Source organism: Podarcis erhardii, assembly GCF_964252035.2.
Source record: "Podarcis erhardii genome assembly, chromosome: 1".
NCBI classification, from domain to species: Eukaryota; Metazoa; Chordata; class Lepidosauria; order Squamata; family Lacertidae; genus Podarcis; species Podarcis erhardii.
The window spans coordinates 102,727,534-102,748,776 of record NC_138497.1 but is presented as its reverse complement, the minus strand read 5'-3'; the positions used below and the strand labels follow the sequence as shown (position 1 = coordinate 102,748,776).

General features: G+C 42.8%; 1 long non-coding RNA gene across 1 annotated transcript in view; it reads right to left on the bottom strand.

Annotated features, from left to right (window-relative positions):
* Nucleotides 1-11,916: 11,916 nt before the first annotated feature.
* Nucleotides 11,917-21,243, bottom strand: part of LOC309348632 — a 54,329-nt gene continuing 45,002 nt past the window's right edge. Inside the window, exon 6 of the long non-coding RNA XR_014159494.1 lies at nucleotides 11,917-12,438. This is a non-coding gene — a long non-coding RNA (uncharacterized lncRNA). The remainder of the gene's footprint in view (nucleotides 12,439-21,243) is intronic.

Below are 21,243 nucleotides of genomic sequence, written 5' to 3'. Positions count from 1 at the left end.
CAACACAAGGGCTGAAGTTAAAGAAATAATTTAAAAATAATAATAAAGCCTGCGTATCAGGAAGCCATTATCAGTGACCTATGGTGAGCCTCTCTATGTACAGAGGTGAACACATTTCCACTGTTCCAATCCATTTTGGTTTATTATGGCTTCTCTGCAGTTTGCTGGACCCAGTGGCTCTTTGGGCCTGGCAGGACTGAATTGACATGTGACATCAGTTACAGGAATGCAATTAAAGCGTGTGCTTTTTGTTGTTGTTGTTGTTATGAAAATAGCAATTGTAGGAAAGCCTGAACCGCCGCTGGATGGTGTGGGTGGGTGCACAGCATCTTGCAAAGGGCACAAGTGACCCTAGGTATGTTTCTGCACCTTTCTTACCTAAGACACTGGCCTAGTTCTCATTGCACTGAGATGAGAAACGTGTGTCCATATCAGGGGTCAACAAACTTTTTCAGCAGGGGGCTGGTCCACTGTCCCACAGACCTTGGGCAGACGGGCGGAGTATATTTTGAAAAAAAATTAAATAATGAATGAATTCCTATGCCCCACAAATAAGCCAGAGATGCATTTAAATAAAAGGGCACATTCTACTCATGTAAAAACACGCTGATTCCTGGACCATCAGTGGGTCGGATTTAGAAAGCGATTGGGCTGGGTCCAGCCCCTGGGCCTTAGTTTGCCTACCCATGGTCTATATTAGTGTGCAGGAGGTGGTTCACACAATAGAAATGCATTGTACAAAAATGTACACAGACAATAGATTTTTTTTAAGCTTAATGTCCCAATCTAGTTTATATTTAAATAATAGTTGGAATTTACAGTCCTTCCCCTGCTCTCAGTTCAAAGGTAATGGGTTTGTTTATCAAAGTTTTATCAGACATCTGTATTTACAGCTGTTAGACACAATGACATAGCAAAGAATGAAAGAGGGAGAGCAGCTGATAAATCTTAAATGTGTATTATTAATATGCAGAGAGTTGACTTTGTTTTCTATATATGCTTTATTGGCTGTGCTGCTGTTTCATTTAGATGAAGTAGTGGGGAGATTATTGTTTTCAAAGTGCTGTAAATAAACACAAGCAGAGAAAATTCTTGAATTTATATCTCGGGGATTGGCCAACTATTTCAACAAATACCTGAGCTAATGGACACACTGATCAGGACTTGTAGCATCCTGGCTAGCAGGGCTGAATTTGCCGCCCTTGACAAGAATTCCTCCCTGTTTGCATGGCTCTCTGATCCTGTGCAATGCAGGCACTGGCAGTGTGTCAGGTTACATTGGGTCATGTCTCATCTATGATGTGACATAACGTGACATAACTCAATGTGATGTGATGCACAGAACAGTCAGGTGCCCACAGGAAGAGTCGACGCCGAATGACTACAAGCAAGTTGCTCAGCCCAGCAGGTAAAGTGCCCTGAGCCCATTCGCACATCCATTGATGTAGATAATTAGTATACAAAGCAATGCTTGGGCTGTGTGCGCTCATTCCAACTCAGCTGCTTTTCCCATAAAACATACTCTTAAAAAATATTTTATGGTGGCTGTTAGCTGAGATTATTTCACATTTGGGTATTACGATACCATTAAGAGGAGGGAAATGGCCTACATCAGTATACAGTGCTGCACCTCAATCCTTCTTCAAAGGCTTGTATAACAAGAAGGGTGTACTCAAGTACGTTTGGGGGGTATCTATTATGGTCTGGAAAACATGGCTTCTTTACAGGCCTTGGTAATTCCCTCTGTGAATGACAGTTTTCTTATGCCACGCAAGTGCCAATGATTAGCCAGGAATGGCAACGGCCATTAAAACAAATATGCCACTGTAATGATATCAGTGAGGTGTCGTTACATATGATCAAAGATTATGAAGGAATGAAGCATGGGAAAGAGACTGGGGGGAAGGTGATGCTTGCAAATAGTTTAAGAAAATAAAGCTTTTAGCAGTATTTAATTATTTGATCTGTTTTCTTGCTATAATTCATGTGCTGTCCGTTTGATCTGCGGTTCACTTTTGCTAGAAAATGAAGCTTAGCAGTTATGGGATAAGAGCACAGGTCCTCTTATGAATCAGTAAACCAAGCCGAGATATCTGTGCTATCTATGATTGTTTCTTGCAAATGGATCCCTTCCCTACTAATACAATGATCTCAGCAATTATTACCAATCTTCCGCTGTAAAGGGTCTATTTAACATCTGCTTAAGTTCTAATAGTCACTCTCTGTAATTCTTACACCCAATTGCCATTCAACTCCCATCTCCCATTTTCCTCTGTTATATACCTGCCAACTTCACTTCATGCATCTGACAAAATGGACTTAAGTCCATGAAAGCTGACGCCGTAATAAATGTGTTAGTCTTTAAGGTGCTACAAGCCTCTTTTGTTGTTTATAGTTAAAGACCGAAAACCAGAGAAAAGGGACAAATGAAGAGATCTCCAGAAAACCAGAGAAAAGGGACAAATGAAGAGATCTCCTAATGTAGCCACGTCCAACAGGTAGATCGTGACCTACTGGTAGATCACTGGGCGTCTGTGGTAGATCACTGGTAGATCACTGGCTCCCCCAAAAGAAGCTCAACATTTCCCCCTGCACTCCCCCCAAAATGTGGATGCCCCCCTCCCTCAACAGCTTTGACCTGAATCACTGCCAGTTTTTAACTCTGTGAGTAGATCACAGCCTCTTGGGAGTTGGCCACCCCTGATGAATTGATGTAAGAAGTAGGGTTTCCCACATACACACAGCTCCAAGGATCAGCACTGGGAGCTGCTTTTTAAAACTTGGTCATAAAGGACCTGGAATTAGGGCTGAGTGATGAGGTAGCCAAGTTTGGTGGCAACACGAAATTGTTCAGGGTGGAAAGAACAAAAAGAGACTGCAAAGAGTAGGGAAAAGGTCTCTCCAAATTGTGTAAATGCACATGAAAATGCCAGCTGCAATTCAGTGTGAGCAAATATTTAAAAATCATTTTAAAAAATAAAAATCCTATTTTCGCACATATGCTTACATGGTCTGAAGTGAGGGTGAGCAACCAGGGAAGAGATCTTGGAGTCTTGCTTGATAACTCGATGTAAATGTTGACCCAGTGTGCAGCAGCTGTGAAAAGAGTGAGCTCCATGTCAGGGATCATTAGGAAAGGGATTGAAAATAAAACTGTCAATATCAGTTTTATGTAGTCTATGGGGCAACCGCACTTGGAATACTGGAAAACTTTGATAGACCGTGTGTGTTACCCGTGTAACTTTACAATATATAGAGCCATAGAAATTATGTTGAAGCTTGTGCAAGTTTCCCAAATTAAAGACCACAGGCTGATCCAACATATGCTTCTTTCCTATTAGAATCAATAGGGTGTCAAAGTAAACTTGGGCCCATTTGTTCCTACGCTTCCCAAACACCTTTCCTGTAAACACTGGAAAAGTTTAGTCCCTTAAGCCATGCAGACCTTAATTTGAAACAAATTAATTATAGCAAACCCTTTATTTTCATTTTAAAGGATTTTTTTTCAATATCCCCTAAGCGACGGGAGACTATGATAGCAAGTCACATTTCACTCTTCCCCCCTCCTTTTTAAAACAGTTTTTTAAATGTCAAAGGGAAACGGATTAAAAAATAGGAAGAGTCTCTGGTTTAAAAAGCATTTACTGTATTTATATCACTCACCTCTGTTGTGTTGGGGCTTCACAAAGGTATTTAACACATGTGTTTCAGTAAATGTGATTTATTGGGGGAAATGAGCAGTGTCCATTGACCCTCAAACAGCACCACCTGGGCGCAATGGACTACGGTCAGAGCCCTCCCTAGTTCAAAACCAAAAGCACAGTTTGACACAGATCTGCTTCGAGGTGGTTGTTTTTCCCTTGCTGTGTGCATGTTCCTTGTCCTCTCTGGTACACATCATGGCTCATGAATTTTTAGGCGAGGAGGGGTTGAAATAACTTCAGAGAATGGTTTCATACAGCTTTGGATCCCTATACATGCACCTCACGCTCATAATGGATTCTGTCAGGACGTTACAGGTGTACATCGAATGACAGATAACAAGCAGGGTTGTGTGGAGAGTTAGGGAGGGGTGATAAAGAGTTTGAGTTCATGAAGCAGTCATCCCAAGGTGCCCTTATTTCCTATTTAGGTATTTCTTGCCTACAGCCTTTCATGTTTCGTGCTTAGGTATTTACTGCCATAGGTTATATATATATACTGTACATATAAATGTGTGTGCTGAGCGAACTGCTACTTTTTTGGCTTAAGGGGAGTTGTTTGCAACAGGCCAAAGGGGCATTAGTGATGTAAACGAGGATGACAAGCCTGGCTAGTGTTGCTTCCCCACAAGAGATGGATGGAAGAGGAAGACTTTGAAAGGTACATAAAGGGAAAAGGCTCCGAGGCTTGGCGAGCAAAGGGTGAAGGGGAGGCTGCAGCAGTCAGAGAAGTAGCTCCAATGCTTGAGGAATATCGAGCTGTTCCTCAGGTATTTGTCTCTACAATCAGCAATCATCGCAGAGCATGGGGAGACAGTTTCGTGAGGCCGTCCTATCTATCTACTGCCTTGCTGCCACCCTTAAAAGAAGAAGGGACATAGCTCAGTGGGTAAAGAACATCTGCTTGTATGTAGAAGGTCTCAAGTTCAATCCCTGGCATCTGTAGGTAGGGCTGGGAGAGAGTCCCCAGTCTGAAATTCTGGAGAGGCACTGTTGGTCTGTGTAGATAGACAACACCCAGCTGGATGGACCAATGGGCTGACTCAGGAACATAGGAAGCTGCTTTTAACTATGTAAAAGCAAAAAAAAAGGGGGAGGTCCTAAATGGTAAATTGTTGCCATTGGTGCAAGGGAACCATGTTCTGTTCACCTAGGTGCAAAACAGTTGTTGTGATTCAGTTAGTCCGGATTTCAGAAGATACGTTGATAAATTGGGTGCCAGGATTTAGCAACAATCAAGTCCTGCTCTCGGATTTCAAAGTACAGTGGTACCTCGGGTTAATTCGTTCCGGAGGTCCGCTCTTAACCTGAAACTGTTCTTAACCTGAAGCACCACTTTAGCTAATGGGGCCTCCCACTGCCGCCATTCCACCACCATGCGATTTCTGTTCTCATCCTGAAGCAAAGTTCTTAACCCGAGGTACTATTTCTGGGTTAGCGGAGTCTGTAACCTGAAGCGTCTGTAACCTGAAGTGTCTGTAACCCAAGGTACCACTGTAGTGGACTATGCAGGCTGGATCTAGACACTTCAAAGAAGCGATTCAGTTAAATGTGTTGTAAACTCAGACAGGAAAATCCTGTTGGGAAAGATGGTACTCCACAGTACCATCTGGTGTAACAGTGTTATATGGCATGTACAATGCATATAAACTGCTTTTTCTTTACCAATCTAGCTGTCCCCAGCTCCAAATGCGCACTAGGTTCAAATGAGCGTGAATGGGTTTTGGTTTTTAAAGGGAATAGCAGCCTTTGGGGCACAGCCAATCCAAATCAGGACACTGGCAGGAACTGGGGAAGTATTAGCCCTTTCTCTCCTGCTGCAGACCGGATCTTAGCTGATAGACCAGTTCTGTAAATTGTATCACGTATACTTTGCTCCGGAGCAAAGACTTGTGGCTGGCTCTCACACAATGAATGGCTAACATGCTGCACCCGTTATATTATAGAGACTTCAGAAACATGTTCATTTGAGACTCTCAGCTTACACTTTTACTCACAGTCAGACCCATAAGGGTTAGGGTGGAGATGATCCACTTTTATTTTATTTTTTTACACTATCTGTCCGTTTTTTCTCTTCTTTCCTTATCTGTTTCTCTCACTATCTTCCTACTATTTTCTGCCCCAACAAACTCTATTTAAAAAACAACAATACCAAAAAATAAACAAAACCGAAATTGGAGGTCAAATTCAAATGCATTTATTTATATTTATTTATTTATTTATTGAATTTGTCAGTCGCTTGATCTTTCCAAAGGCAACCCAAAGCAAATTACAAGTGAACAAATGGACAAAATAATTTTCTAAGAGCAAAGCATGGGCCATTAGCTGTTTTTTGTTTTTTGTTTTTTAAAAAAATCATAATAATTCCTTGATTTTTGAATCATTTCCAGTAATAGCTTTTGAATATGTGGAGCCAAGCCTTTATGGACTTTAACAGAGACCCTCTACTGTCACTTTACAATAGTCAAAAACAGATTTTTTAAAAATACTACTGCCGAACGTTTTAGACACATTTTGGTATTTTGCTGGTATGAAATACCACGGGAAAGTACCTTCCATTTACAGAAGCCACCTGCTCTCAACAGCTTTTCAGAGATTTTTCCCTCCCAAAAAATGTGTAATACAATACAAACATGTGTGTTGCATTAAGTCAGGTTATACCAGGTCATGCCATGTGACACAATATATCCCGTATAATCTGATGCAATGCAAATCACTCACTACAGCATAAATTTGAAGAAAAGCTCCCCCCCCCCATCCCAACTCAGACAGACAACAGCTGTTGTAGATAAAGTGTCCATACTATCCCACATGGACAGGTATTCATGACTTGATATTGTCTGAATTAACGATAGATGGTTCTCTTTGGCTATATTAATCCTCTCCTGTAAATCAGTTCAGAGCATTGTGATCGCTGTTAGAAAAACTTGTTGTATAATGACACATTTCACATCATGCCTGCAGGGGTGGGGAGCCTATGAGTATCCAGATGTTGTCAGCATTACCAGTGGTCAGAGATATTGGGAGCTGAAGTTCAATAACATTCTGAGGGCCAGAGGTTCCCCAGACCTGCTAGAGAGGCAATCTTACCTGTTGGTCCCTTGATGAAAGTGTGCCAACTTACTAGTTGCCTCTTGTGGATTTAATGAGACTGGCCACCACCTGCTTTTTCAATTGCTGCCGGTGGTAACTCAGATTCAGCTATGAGAACCTTGCAGAACAGGTTGAAACCCAGGAAACTGCCCCTCTCTACTTTTGGTTCCTTACAGCCTGCAATTATTAGCATCTTCCTCCTCCTTCCTATCTATGTTTTTTTTTTCATTCCTCTAATCCTGAAGTTCTAAACAGCCTGGCCATCTAAGGGGCTGTTTGTCTCTGAACCCTCACATTACTCCAAGAACCCATCATTGGAATTCAAGGGGGGGGGGTTGCCTGGGAAAATAAATAAAATAAGCAATATTCCCTCCAAACAACAATTGCTGTAACCTGTGATCTGGTATTCGGACTCTGTCCAGATGACACATACAAAGATGTGTCCCACCCACCTATCCCTTCCAGCTCCCCTCTTTATTTTTTGTTTATCTGCTATCTTATCTTCCAGCTTACCTGACTGAAAACAGAAGACCAGTTTTCCACTGATTTCACAGAGGCCTGAGATCAGAACAAACAGAGGCATGATTTAATTAGCAGAAGTTGTGTACCACCAAAATGGATGGTTTGTGAATGTCCCCCACCCCCAGCTTTCAAAGTTATATATAACTCTTCTTGAAATCATAAGAAATTACTAAAGCCTAGAATGTATCAGGGTGGCCTTCTCCCTGATGACCTTGACCTAAGATCCTCACCTGAGATCCAACTTAGGTGCTCTTGGCTTCAGAGATAATGTGCTTGGCAAGCAGGCTCATCAAAGTGGTGTCCCATCTCTGATACAAGCTCTCCAGATAGTCTCCAGAAACAGTCTTCTTGGAGATGAAGAGGATTTAAAGGCTAGATGTGCAGCCATCAGTTCTTGGGATCCAGAGGTCAAGGGGGTCACCAAAGGGTATTCAGCAAATCCAGTCCCATGTTGTGGAACACTCTTCCAGCAGAGTTCAGCAGGTGTCTCTTGAAGGCTTTGTGTGTGTGTGTGTGTGTGTGTGTGTGTGTGTGTGTGTGTGTGCCAACAAACTTTCATAGCTGCTTAATTGACCATGCACTTTAATGATCATTTGTATAATTTTTAATGGAGCTTTATGCTTCATTGTGGCACACCACCATATGAAGTCTTCTTAAGCAGGACTAAGAGGTGAAAAGAACCGTTCGAACATGGTAAGCAGAGTTTCTCTCTCCTGCCCAGCTTCCTGCCTATCTGGGATCCTGGCTGTGCATGAAAGGTTCTATGGTTTGACTTTAGCCACACTGTGCAAAGTGATCGGGCTTATGTCACGGCGTGGAGATACCTGAGGAAATTAGCATGGCTAATTAGCAGGGTTAAACTAAAAGGAAGCAATTGTCAGGCAGCAGATAATTAAATTGCCAGCCCTGTGGGGATGTGGACTTGTGGAAGCCACTCTACAGCTGGCTCTTCCAGGGTTTTGCCTTCTTTTGCTTTTTAATGTGAATAATAATAACAATAATTTTATTATTTATACCCCACCCATCTGGCTGGGTTTCCCCAGCCACTCTGAGCAGCTTAAAGGTAAAGGTAAAGGGACCCCTGGCCATTAGGTCCAGTCGTGACCGACTCTGGGGTTGCGGCGCTCATCTCGCTTTATTGGCCGAAGGAGCCAGCGTTTGTCCGCAGACAGCTGACAGCTGACTGTGGCCAGCATGACTGAGCCGGTTCTGGTGAACCAGAGCAGCACACAGAAACACCGTTTACCTTTCCACCGGAGTGGTACCTATTTATCTACTTACACTTTGATGTGCTTTCAAACTGCTAGGTTGGCAGAAGCTGGGACTGAGCAACGGGAGTTCACCCCATCGCAGGGATTCGAACCGCCGACCTTCTGATCGGCAAGTCCTAGGCTCTGTGGTTTAACCCACAGTGCCACTCGCGTTCTTCTGAGCAGCTTACAGTGTATCTAAAAACACAAAACATCAAACATTAAAAACCTCCCAATAAGCTTACTGCAGATAGGTTTCTAGTCAAAATTTGAACTGGGGGGTCATGCAGGAACCAGGAAATTAAAGCCACCCCCCTCTCCTTTTCTGTTTGGCCCCTGACAATTGAAGAAGACAAGAAGAGTCCTTGTGGATCAGGCCAATGGCCCCTCTTGTCCAACATCCTTTTCTCACAGTGGCTAGCCAGATGCCTGTGGGAAGACGTGTATGATATAAGAGCATTTTCCCCATCTGCAATTCCCAGCAACTGGTATTATTCAGAGACATCCTGCCTTCGACCTTTCTAGCTCATCTTATCACTTTGGCTCCAACCAGCTTCTGGTCTGACCTCAAGCCCATCCCACCTATGTGTCAACTATAAGGTGATATCTCTTTAAAAAGAAAGAAAAAAAGATACAGAGAAGGTCTGGCTTAAGGGGTTTTCCCAGAGGCACAGTGATAAATGCTTCTTCAGCAGCTGCCAAGTTAATACCTGGAATAAAAAGGAACTCCTCCAGACAGCTCTTGCTTACTCAAGAGATAAGAACAGCCAGTTCAGACATTTCCACCCCCACTATCTCCCACTAAAAAAGTGAAAGTAATGCGAGTCCCTTTCCCCTGTCCCTGTCTCTTCTACAAAACTTTCTAGTGCACCCATGGCAGTTTCTCCAGTTGGCAAATGTGCCCACAGGCCCAAAAATGTCGGCAATCTCTGCTATAACAGTCCTGTGAACTGGTTAGTTTGGCAAGTAGCATCATCCTGAAGTCAACGCATGAGCTTCACAGCTGACAGGACATTTGATGGGAGTTTCTTCCCTCCTTTCTTTTTGCTCCTACCATCCACCCCTTTGGAGTCCTTTCTCCAGCTTGCATCAGAATTTTTTGGACTGAGAGATAAGAATCATAGGGATGTGGACATTCACACATCAAAAAGTTGTCACCATGGTTTTTCTCTTCCACAGAATGAGCCTGGCACCTTCCCACATTCACTTTGTTACACAGAACATAGTGCTGAAACTGATTGTCAGTTGTGCCCATCACCACATGCTTCAGATGGATTGTGTCTCATTCCTTTTTTTTTTTTTTTAATGGCATGAACCATTATTTTATTTTATTTTGACTCAGTGGTTTCCTCCACCCCAGAAAAAGCATAACCAATTTTAAAGGTTGTAAAACAGCTTCTGTTATTGAGGGAGGGGTTTATCATGTCTCAGCTGCCTGCCAATCAGTGCTGTGCATACCCAGTTTCTGCTGCACACCCACAGAAACTGTTTTCCCTCACCTCCATTTTCTAAGAAACGGATACATCTGAGCAGAATGTGGCACTTCCAGAGTGAAGCAGAGGCATCTTTGTACAGTTAGCACACATTAATGTACACTTGAACACAGAGAATTTGGGGTGTTCACATCAGATTTGCCATGGTTTTCATTTGCAATCAACTTGCTCTGCTGAATTCAATTTATCTTTTGTGGATTATCTCAGGAGTAAATGGCCCTAAGGATAGAGCAGTCAGAAGCAGCACACATTGAAAATTTTAGGGACTGGGACACACACAAAGACGTTTTAGTGATCATGTTATACTGCACAGATCTTCAGACATGGATAGGTGGGAAGTGTGACCATTTTTGCAGTTCTGGTTCTCCACCCACCCACCCCAAACAGCTATCCACTTTATTGAACAGACAGTGCTATGCTGAATTAATTTAATTGCCTGCAGCTCTGCAGTTGGTTGGGGGTGGGGAGTGTAGTGGCAAAATAAAATTCTGAAGTAACAAGTGGAATAATAAGCCCAGTGCTGAAATGGACCATTACTGGTGATCTCTCAGTTGCATGGTCCCAACGGTCAAACAGGAACGCACCCATTCATGATTTAGATTTATGCAGCACAGCTAGTTTTCAACTCAAATTCACACTAACGTCAGCATTGCAACTACAGCTTGAACCCTTAATTCAATAATGGGCTCAACAATTACACTTAAAGATTACTTACTCCTTTTCCTTTGGCAGTGTGAACGCAATCCTTGTGATCACCAAGTGTGTACTATTCATTATCTCATCCAACGATTAAGCAGACTGAAATGCACTTGTTAAGCAATGATAATACAAGGTGTAATATTTATGTCGTCTTCTGAAGATGTCTACAAGCAAATTAGCGCTGCCCAAAGTCGACGGAGAAAATGCTATCAATATCTAATATTTTCCCCCTCTTTTGTAATACTTAACTGGTTTTACATCAACAACACTCCTGACCTTGGACCTGTATTATTTAGGAATATGTAATCTTGTGCCTGGAAAGACTATGTATGTTTTCTCCTGCTAATTTGGCTTCATCTCCTTTGGTGTCCTGGTCTTTCCCCCCCGCTTTTCTTTCCTGCAGCAAAATAGGGGATCTTAAAAGACAGGGCTTATTGGAAGGAGTGGGTGTAAGGGGGCTTTTGATACACTAAAAAGAAAATGCAATTATTTGATGCCGGGACTGGAGACTATCCTAAGTTGGAAATATGTCATAAATACATTGTGCTTGGCAACTGATCATGTAAACATTTCCACATTTTTCATCATATGCAGGGGATGCTTGCTTCGTCTGACCGATATTGTCTCCTTTTAAAATGTCAGCCCTGTAACTTTGATGCTCGCGCGCTCCTTCTGTAAGTGTCTGCTCAGGCAGACAGTTTACTAATTTGAGGCTCAGCAAACCTTTCGCTGCACGGAACACCTTGAGGTTAGCGCATCTCTAATCATTATTTGATAACAGAAATCTGCAAGCATCACATCCCTAGTAACGAGAACATTGTATCTTAGCAACCAGCCTTGATAGTCAAACAATTTCATTAAAGCGTAGCACCTCTTAGCAGGTGGGTGAGTGCGGGTGTTGATAAACATTTATAACATGATCAGCCATTGTGTTTGCCAACACTATAATCAGCATGACAAATTTTATGAATTTGTTTACAAGCTCTTCAATAGCCAAACGAAGTTGGTAAACTACCTTGCAGGCTGGTTGCTGCTGCAAAGGCATGCAAAAGGTTTTGTAGAGATAGGGTGGAAGGGTTGCCAGGCAGGTACAGAGGGAAAGAACACATTGTGCCTTAGTATTTATTATTTTAAAAAATCATTCAGATTACTCCACAAAAGATGTGCAAGACTGAAGGCAAGAATAACCCCCTGAGAGACCAGGGTCATTTTTAAGTTGAAACCTTGCCCATTAATTTATTGCTGTCTTTCTAGTATTGCAAGTTTATAGAGAGGCAAATTGCAGTTGCAGTGTTCACTAAGTTGGTTCACACATGCAAAGTGAGGAGAATATCCTGGGGTCCCTTCCAGCACTATTGCTGTCTTCTGAAAACTTGTCAGGATGTAGCTGCACAGACGAGGGACACTTTCTTTGAAAAAGTCATATGGCAAGATGCACGTTTTCCAAATAAACAAAGCAAAACCAATAATGAAGTGTGAATGGTAATATTGGAGCATGCCTTGCACTTGTGCTGCAGTTTGCCGGTTTGCACATTTGTGCTCGTCCCTTGATGAACAAGACGTCAAGCTGCGACTTGCATGTGTGAATGTGCTATCGCAGAACTTATATCGAGGATAGCACTTCCACATCACCTGATGTCGCTTCCAACGCAATGCCTTTCGGCAGACTCACATATCCATCTGCCAGTCATCGAGGAGAGAAGAATCATGGTTAGACAAATCAAGCGATGGACACTCTACGGATGTGTGAACAGAAAGAGAGACCTATCGGTTTTGGCGTGACAATCTGGCATCCTTGCACAAAGTATCTTTGCTATACACTGGTCATTTCAAGGCTTTCCTATTTGTTATGTTGTGTTTTTAAATTCATAACCCAGCCCTGAGTTGGATCCAAAGGTGCCTTTTTGTTTCTGAAGGAGACTGATGAGACCAAGAAGAGGCAACAGTCATCCACTGTATCACCAGCATGGAAAGATGGTTGTGTGAATCAGATCAGAGTTAACCCTATGTTTGATTACTTGTTTGTGGGGAGTCTAGGAAGGTAAATGAATGAAGGGAAGACTGGATACCATGCAGATAGTGTGGGAAAACTGCCAGAAATTTTTCACAGAGAATAAGACTATCAGCAGCTACGATCCAGGATACCTGTGTTCCACCTCCAGTGTATGCCTCTGAGTGCTAGATTCTGGGAATCACAAGTGGGGAAAGTACTGTTGTGGTCAGATCCAAGTTGTGGGCTTCCCCACAGTGGTTGGACACTGTGATAACAGGATGTTGGACTGGATGGGCCATTGGCCTCATCCACTAAGCTCTTCCTGTGTTCTTAAGGTGCAATTAACTGAAGCTAGTGGCAAAATTCCTTGGTTTCCGCTGTTGACCTGCCCCACTTTTATCAAATCAAAGATTAATTACAGTCATAAACCAGCATGATTACAACAACGGCAAAGTTAAAACATTTCTCCAATTTTTGCCTTTATTAAGCATTTTGCAAAAACCACAACCCAAGTTTTATGGGACCAGGTTTGGGATATTTGCTGCCCACAAAGGCAATTTGCACAATATCATGTTTGTGCTAGGCTGCTTTTTTCCTTGTTTTTTGTGTGTGTTTTTAAGGCTGCAATCCATATTTACTCAGAAAAGTCCTAGTGTGGTTAATGGGACTTACTACAAGTGTACAGAAGACTGTAGCTTCAATATATTAGTTTGCCAAGTTTTCCCAAATTTGCAACAGCTACTCAAGACCTATTAAAGCCACTCATGTGACTACAGAATTTGCTGCGGTTTGCAAAGCAGCTGATGACTTATTTTCTTAACAGATGGCTCATGCTCTGCCTAGCCCTTACAAACAGAAATTAATTGCTTTGATCTAAGACAAAACCACTGGCCAGGTAACTTAAACCTGTGAACCCTGCCAGTTCTGCAGGTTAATCGGTTCAAGAAGGACACAACAGGTGAAACGGATTAATACCCAACAGTTTACTAATAGTTTACTTATAAATTTACTGAACGATGTAAATCTTTTACATTTCCAGAATGTTCCTCCTTTTCCTGCTCCTTTAAAAATCAAATATGTCTTGCTCACCACGTTCTAAGTTTTCTTTTTTCAGTTAACTCTTTCTTGCACTTATTGGAATAAGAGCTACATGAAGTACAAGTGGTGGATTAAGAAGTCATGCACATAAGCCCATACTATTTATACTCAAGGGCTGCTTGGGCACAGGCCCAATTTGCAGAAAATTTGCATATGCAAATTTATCACTTGGCTCTCCCTCAACTCTGACATCAGCCACTTGTTGCACAGCTCACTGGCAGTGCATCACCATGCAGCTGCCACGGGTACACCCAGAGCACAGAGCAAAATGCCCCAGACATGGGACCTGCAGGCCACCCCCTTGCAGCTCTCCTGCCGGATTCCTTTCTATTTGGAGCTACGGGCATAAACAAAACATCAATGTAAACCAAAGCAAGGTTAAAAGAAAGGGGAGATGGGAGTAGCAGCAGCCAGAAGGACCAAAGTGAAGTGACATCAATTCTTAATTAAAATCCACCCTGACCTAATACACCTTTCTCCAAAAAAGAAAGAAAATACTCCCAAAATGTGTTCTAAACATCATATTTTTTTGCCAGGTTGTTCCCTTTCAGAGGACAATGTAAGAAATGAATCTACTGAAAATCTGTCAATCAATTGATTAAGTGAAGAACTGGTCTCCCTTCCAACCCAATCAGTGAACTGTGGCAATAATTGTAAATATTTGGAGAGCTCTGCGTACTCCTTTGGCTAGTGCCTTTCCATAGGTGTTGTGTAGGAACCAAACTGCATCTCTAGCAATTTCCAATGCAGAGAGGGAGATACAAAAGCATAACGAATGTGGAAAGTGCATTCTCTTTAGAAATCGGTTTCACTTCTCCACTTTGGTTTCAGCTCTGCAAGATCTGCAACTCGCCTGCTCAGCAGGTCTACCGCAGGCCCCTTGTCTTTTTCGACACGGCATCGTGTGTGCAAGCCAGGCCACAGATATACACTGACAAAGTTTAGAAGGGAGGAGAGAGAACCTACTAAAATAACTCTGCACTGTTGTTGTGGTGTGGACCACCTCATTGTGCAAAGGTGCCATCTGGGCATGTTTGGAAGTTGGTTGCAGACACTTTGGGTGCTATGTTGAAATGAGGATGGGCTGGTTTTGGGTGTATCTCATTTCCACCTGTAGCAGATTTAGTGGGGGTGGAGTCTGGCCCTGGTTGCACAAGGGCTACTCTTTGGGGAGGAAAGGGTTGTGCAACTTGTGTCACGACTACCCTACAGGCATACAGCTAACATGACTGCTTACAAGAGAGGAAGGTTCAAGTCTCTATTTTTTAAGCAGTGGAAGGGATTGTGGAGTCTTGGGACTACATTTCCCCAAACCCTCTGCTGTGACCTGTGTCTCTAACCTGGGCTTTGTACATTCAAAGTATTCTTTCCCCCACAAAGAATTATGGGCACTGTAGTTTGTTACGGATTGCTGGGAATTATAACTCTGTGAGGAGTGTCCATAATTCTTTGAGGGGGGAAATGTGCTTAGAATTTCCTTTAAAGGTGCAGTGTGCACACAGCACGGGAGAGGAGAGTTGTCTCTTCATTGAAAAAAAAAGGTATAGAGAACAAGGAAAGAGGCAGAAAAGGGATCTGTAAGGACTAGAGAAGCCCCCTCAGATGATTCACTGGTGGAAAAGAAAAGAAGATCGATGTTCATGGTTTGGAAAGAAAAACATCTCTGGAATTGTCACTAGACAAAATGACTCAACAGGGAAAGCCCTGAAAGAAAGAAGCTTCTGCAGAATGATTATTGAACTGGCAAACACAGATCTGTGCTGTCTGGTTTTTCTGTGCAACCCCTGCAAGGTTCCCGGTTTACCTTCCTCCATCAAATTATCTGTTTTGTTAGCTGCATGTCACTGTGATATATAATTTACAGATATGTGATTGATCAGCTTTACCCGTACAGCACAAGCAATGTCTTGAGCTTCTGTGACTGAGTGGCCACTAACTATGGTCATTTTGTTGTTCGTAATCTTACAACCCTAACCCTAGGGGGTTACACTGGAACCACGTGGAAAGCTGATGTACAGCATCTGGCCCACATAATAAAGCCAAGTTGTTGTTGTTGAAGAGGAGTTGTTTGGACTTGATATCCCACCTTTCACTACCCTAGGGAGTGTCAAAGCGGCTAACAATCTCCTTTCCCTTCCACCCCCACAACAAACACTCTGTGAGGTGAGTGAGGCTGAGAGACTTCAGAGAAGTGTGACTAGCCCAAGGTCACCCAGCAGCTGCATGTGGAGGAGCGGAGACGCGAACCCAGTTCACCAGATTATGAGTCCACCGTTCTTAACCACTACACCACGCTGTTCATCCATATTCATCCCACCCCACAAGTTCAAAAGTCTATCATAGAATTTAGCTCGCCTTGTAGCTACATGGTACTACTGGTCAACTCTCCAGATGGTTCCATGTGCCCCATCATATGATTTTTCAAGTAATCCCCATGTGACCAAACCTTTACAAGAAATGGCAAGTGCAGGATGACCACCCCATGCAAGATGCCTCACCAAAATACCAGAGAAGATTCTGAGCTGTAACCTTCAGGTCAGCACATCTGCCCTTTCGTTGCTAGAAGCATGGCAACAGTTGTCTCAGTGGATCTGTGACTGTCAAAGTTCCACCAAAAAAGATCTATTTACCTACTTTGTAGCTGCATTTTCCCACTCATAACTGAAGTTTAGTTTCTGAGAAGTACTGAATAAAAAGCCATATTGAATGTTTGTGACATTTCTTATTGCATTCATTGGATACGTTTCTTCACCATCTTTCCAGACAATTCAAATCCTGATAACCGGTGATTATAATTATATTATTACCACTATGCATTTTGATGATGAATACCAGCAACCCAAATGTGAACATAAAACAACAGAACTAAGAACTTAATCCCAAGAGTCCTGGTGAAATGAAAAGCTTTCTGAGGGCAAAATGGTAGATAGTGTGGGTTTTGAAGGAGAACACATACCACAAATGAGAAGTGACCATGGAAAGGACCTACTTCATTCTTTGGAGACACAAGCCTTGCTTTCAACCAAGAATAGCATCCTCAGTAGCATGGCTGGCCCAAGGCTATTCACTGTCTGAGGCAAAAGACAGGCTGATGCCCTCTCATTCCAGATACTAGTAGTTACTTCAGGCAACCAGACTAACAGTTGACTCTTTCTTCAGCACTGGTGATGATGAGACAACATATTTCACTGCTGCTAAGGGTCCTTATTGGTCGATCAAAGTGCTCAAAGAGGTGCCTATTAGCCAGAAGCTCTTTTTGGCAGAAGACAGAGCCCTGAACTAGTAGCTCTGTTGGATTTGTTAAGGTTGTTTAAATTTTACCAGCCGTCTGAGCTATCATGCAAGAACGAAAGGCAAAACAAGAAGCTTGTGGGGTGCAAAGTTTGTACCTTGTACCTGTGGCATCCAAGGTAACATCCGTGCATCGTTGACTTTGTACTGTATAGTGAGCCATTAATCTACCTGAAATACCTGTAGTGAAGTGAGGCATTCTCGAATAGGTAACAGAGACTCCCACCTTTGAAACTTAAACCAGCCAGGATGAAAAACACATTTATTGCTGACGCTCATTCCCCCCTGTGTGTTTAGTTTGCCTCCCATCACCAAGGACTTGACAGGTAATAAAGTCAGCAATGTGCAGTGGAGTTGGAAGAGATAACTCACCTGACAATTAAGAGCAGTGTTTTTACATAGGTTCCCAGGGCTTGTAAAACCACAGGGAGCTTTAGTGAATGTCACAGAAGATATTAAAGGAAGACAAAACCAGTGCCCAGGAATGAGGCTGGAGAAATTATTCTGACACGTCACTCCTCACACATAAAAAAAGCATAACAGGAATCTTCCTTCAGCGCTGGCAGAAGACATTTTGTTGTCTGAAATGCAAAACAAGATGGTCCTCTCCCATTTCATGTACAGACATAGGTGCCAACTCTCTGGGATGCTGAGTGCCCAAGCACCCACAAAATTCCCCATGAAGGGTCCAGGCACCCACAAATTTCAGTGCCAGGGCCATGTACGTTGCATGTTACCCACAGCCCCAGGCACCCACGGTCGCGGCTTAGTTGGCACTCCTATGTACAGAAGCCAAACAGACTGGCAGCAGGCTAGCTGAGGGGTTCAGAGAGTCTCTATGGTGCACACAGCTGTTTTCAACACCTCCACACTCCAAGCACCTCCTGTCTAGGCAGGCATAGCCCTCTTTCCTGTACCACATGAGGAATATCTAAGTCAGGTCCTGGCAGAGAAGATCATATACATGGTGATGTCCACAAATCGTGACTTGCATTTCTCGCTTTTCCCCAACTGACAAAACCTTTTGTCTACGTGCTTCTTCTGAGTACTGTACTTCTATGCCTAAGTTCTCCACAGATCCCAGAAATGCCCAGTAAGCAAATGCACAAAATTTGAGCAGTCATTTTTACAGCAGCCTACCATGGCTGCTCAGATACCCAACGCCATTCATTCACCAGAACTCCCAAGCATTATCAATGTCCAAGAGCCCATTGCAACCAGACAAAACATGTGAAAAGAGCGTGGAACAAGGCTGGTGAGGGGTTTGGCTTTGGAGGAGTCCTAGTGGCCACACCTGCAGGGCTACTTTCAGCTCTGAGGATCTGAGGTCCCCCTCCCATCTGCTTCTGGTTAGTGCATAGGCATCCCCCAGGTTGACAAAAGTGTACATGTGTTTATTTCTGACTGCCTCGTCTGATAATTTGAGGTGATGTGGGCAATTGGCTTGACTCCACCCACTTGCTTTTCACAATGGCAGATCAATCTCTGCCTTTGGTACGGATTCTTTCCTATTCTGTTCAAGGACTCAGCTTGAATCCACACGCAAGCCCCCACTTGATTGTAAATATACAAGCAGCCAGGAAAGGAACCTTTTAAATTTGCTGTTTCCTGTTATCTTGCTTGTGATGGTTCTCACAGCATTTAGGAGGCGGTATGCCCATTTTACTGACGTGAGTGCTGAAAACAAAGTGACTTGTTCAAGGTCAGCTAAGATAACCTGTGCCTCCCTCCTCACACAACGTAGTTTGGCTTACAGTCTGACTTGCTACCCCTTGCACCACACCAGCTGAACCCTGTCTTAGACCTTCCGACTTTGATTCCTAGTCCATATAAGGGTCATTGGGTGACATTTCTCACGAAGGTGCTATGAGAATGAATAGCATAAGGATGCCGGAGGGCGGAGTGGGAGGGATGGGCTTGCAATCCTGCAACCTAAATCCCAAATGCATGTTCTTGAAGGTACATGTCATCATTTCAATGGAAATTATATCCAGGCACATGTGCTTAAGATCACGGCCTGAAAGTGCTGTAAAACTATTGGTAATAACAGTTGTCAAGATAGATCTTTGAAGAGCACTTTCACAGCCTGCAGAAAGCACTTTCACACTACAAAGTATTGCTGAAGACCTGCTTCTTATTTCTGTTTCCCACCCACCCCCACCTTACCCCCACCCCCGACTCAAAAGACAGCTACAGCAGGTGGCACAAGGACTGTTCTGCAAAGAGGGCCTGGAGCAGGAAATGTGCAACTCTGTTTAACAAGACACAGGAGCTTGACTAACAACACAGCATTTATACTTTTGGCTGCAAAGTGATAGTAAAAGATGTCAGGGAGAATGTTTCATTTTGCCTCTCTTTTCTCCCAGCGCCACCCTTGTTGCTCAACCACAGGCATTTATTTTAAGCAGCAAACAGAAGGGGGGAAATGAATGGACATTAGAGATCTTTATTTATTTAGAGCATTTCTAGGCTGATCTTCATCAAATCAGATTCCACGGGGGTGGACAAAAAGAAGGGATGAACCAATCTCTCAGTTTCCCCCCTTTCTCTCAGTTTCTCGTTCTTCCAATATTCAGCTCAGCTCTCTGCATTTCTGCCGCAATTTGATTTAAAAAATACATAAATCTTCATGCAAATTCATCAACATTTTAATGGGAATTTGATACCAGTATGTTTGTATGCAGTCTTGATATTACCGAGCACATTTCTGCAAGGAATTTTCTCTAGCATGATGCACTTTTGTATGTTATTTTCACTAATATATGCATGTTTATGTACTTTCCCCTAAGGTTTCGTAGAATGTTTTTTGGTTGGAGTCCTGCATCAAAATATTCAGAGAAGTGCGAACTTCAAAGAGCTGTGCTGAAGTTCACATAGTGGTTTGAGAATGCCACTTAAAATGCAAACAAAATCATATCTCTCCTCTGAATTTTCGGTTTCTCCAGACTGCAAGGCAGCAATTCGACTTTCCTCATCATTGTGATCAGAAATCAGGTTCAAGCGCTTCTTTGTGATCTCTAAAGGAACACACTTAGACTTCTTTGTGAACAGTGGTAAGCTATTTCTCTTATGATTGCTCAAGACTGAAAGTATGCTAGAGAGACTTTATATAAAATATGAAGGGGAAAAGTAAGACACATTCAATCTGGCATTAAAACTATCCCCTTGGGGAGGGGTTTAAATAGGAGCTCTTGCAATTGTTGGCATTTCACATCTATGCATTTGTTTCTTCTGTCTGTCTGCCTGTGTGTCAGCAGCCATATGGAGTCCAGAAGTTCTCAAGTATGTGCCTGGTTGGAAATTTACAGGGGCAACAGACATTACAAGTAGTCCCACTCAGATTTCTTTTTATATAAATTCCCCCAAGTTTTAGTCAGTGGACTAAATGCGATATTATCTTGCCAAAAATTGGAGAAGATCTTGTCTAGGTCCAGTGATTTCTGAATTTGGAGAAAGGAAGACTGTGTACAGTGGATGTGATAGGCCACTAGGAAACACTCAAATGTGAAAGGCACCAGTAGAGAATTCCCACTGGTTTGTAAATCTATATGCACCTCTTGATTTCTCCAAATACTTAAGAAGTAGCCAACATGGTGCACTCCAGATGTTGTGACTACAACCCTCATCATATCTGACCATTGGCTGTGTTGGCTGAGGCTGATGGGGTTGAAGTCCACAAGATCTGGAAACTACCACATTGGTTTAGAATGTCTGCACAGAAACCCTATTCTAGACTTTAGCACAATATTTAGCTCTTTCCCAAACAGCTGGGAAATTCCCCAAGCACAGGAAGAAAAAAGAAGAAGAATTCAATTTTTTAAAAGCATGTTCGAGTTTTAAGCTGAAGAAACTACTTTGGCATTAGATGCAGCTACCAGCGAAGAGCTGGTTAGTTTAGGCTATTGGTATTTTCTAAGTTTCGTTTCAGATGCCCCACCTAATAATTTGTGGAAGCAGTTATTTTTAAGTGTGGTGCTGCTATTACTGCCGTGATGGTTTGCTTAGGATGAAGTATGATTGTCACATGAATGCCATGAAATTGCTACTACGCTAATAGGGCGTAATTGGCAAGCAGTCTGGAATGTCCCTTAATAGCCCAAAGC